The 1,518-nt window shown below is 49.9% G+C and overlaps 1 long non-coding RNA gene across 1 annotated transcript; it reads left to right on the top strand.

Annotated features, from left to right (window-relative positions):
* On the top strand, window positions 1-1,278 carry LOC142072071 (uncharacterized). Its single transcript, XR_012668335.1, has 2 exons — window positions 1-158; window positions 740-1,278. It is a non-coding gene; the product is annotated as an uncharacterized LOC142072071 (long non-coding RNA).
* The last annotated feature ends 240 nt before the right edge of the window (window positions 1,279-1,518 follow it).

The raw sequence follows: 1,518 nt of genomic DNA, 5'->3' as shown, positions 1-1,518 counted from the left end.
GATGATGATGAGGTTGTAGATAGCTCACAGCAAGCAAGCGGAGAAACCGGTTTCCCCAACAGCCAGGAACTGTTTCTCACCCTGGACCTGGAGCCAGTACCCCCCCGAACCCACCCAAGGCTGCCTCCTGGACCCAGCAGGCGGAGAAGGGACCTCCGGTGCGTGTACCTTTTAAAATACTATACATGGTTTAAAAGCAAGCATGTGAAAGGATTAATTTGCCCTGGCATTCGCGGCTCTCCTGGATGTACTCCCAAAGCCTTTGCAAAAGGTTTCTGGGGAGGGCAGCCTTATTGCATCCTTCATGGTAGGACACTTTACCACTCCAGGCCAGTAACACATACTCGGGAATCATTGAAGAACAAAGCATTGCAGTGTATGTTTGCTGGCTTTCAAACAACATCCGTTCTTTATCTCTCTGTGATAAAGAGAGTGAGATATAATTCATGGTCACCTGGTTGAAATAGAGTGCTTTTCTTCAGGGGACACTCAGAGGAGCCCATTCCTGCTGGGCTGTTTGCCTGTGGCTAAACAGAAATGTTCCCCGCTGTTAGCCACAGGAAGGGGAGAGGGTTGAGGGGGTAGCCACATGGTGGGGGGAGGCAAAATGCGACCTTGTAACGAAAGCACATGTGCTATGTATGTAATGTTAACAGCAAGGTTTACCCTGAAAGAGTGTAGCCACTGTTTTATAAAATGTGTCTTTTTAAATACCGCTGTCCCTTTTTTTCTCCACCAGCTGCATGCGTTTCAATGATCACAGGATCTTCTCCTTCCCAGAGGCTAGTGAAGTTTAGAAAGAAAAAAAAAACGCACTTGAGATGAAATGTTCTCCGAGCTCATGCTGTCCTCCCACACTGACAGAGCACAGACGAATGCGTGGAGGCAAATAATGTCAGAGTGCAGGAAAGCACAAAATGACCGGGAGGAGAGGTGGCGGGCTGAAGAGAGTAATTGGCGGGCTGAAGACAGGGCTGAAGCTCAAATGTGGCGGCAGTGTGATGAGAGGAGGCGGGATTCAATGCTGAGGCTGCTGGAGGACCAAACCAGTATGCTCCAGTGTATGGTTGAGCTGCAGCAAAGGCAGCTGGAGCACAGACTGCCACTACAGCCCCTGTGTAACCAACCGCCCTCCTCCCCAAGTTCCATAGCCTCCACACCCAGACGCCCAAGAACGCGGTGTGGGGGCCACCGGCCAACCAGCCACTCCGCCACAGAGGATTGCCCAAAAAAAAGAAGGCTGGCATTCAATAAATTTTAAAGTTGTAAACTTTTAAAGTGCTGTGTGGCATTTTCCTTCCCTCCTCCACCACCCCTCCTGGGCTACCTTGGTAGTCATCCCCCTATTTGTGTGATGAATGAATAAAGAATGCATGAATGTGAAGCAACAATGACTTTATTGCCTCTGCAAGCGGTGATCGAAGGGAGGAGGGGAGGGTGGTTAGCTTACAGGGAAGTAGAGTGAACCAAGGGGCAGGGGGTTTCATCAAGGAGAAACAAACAGAACTTTCACACCGT

This window comes from Caretta caretta, chromosome 5 (genome assembly GCF_965140235.1).
Source record: "Caretta caretta isolate rCarCar2 chromosome 5, rCarCar1.hap1, whole genome shotgun sequence".
NCBI classification, from domain to species: domain Eukaryota; kingdom Metazoa; phylum Chordata; order Testudines; family Cheloniidae; genus Caretta; species Caretta caretta.
Note: the sequence above shows the minus strand (reverse complement) of the source record. Positions and strands in the feature narration are given on the sequence as shown.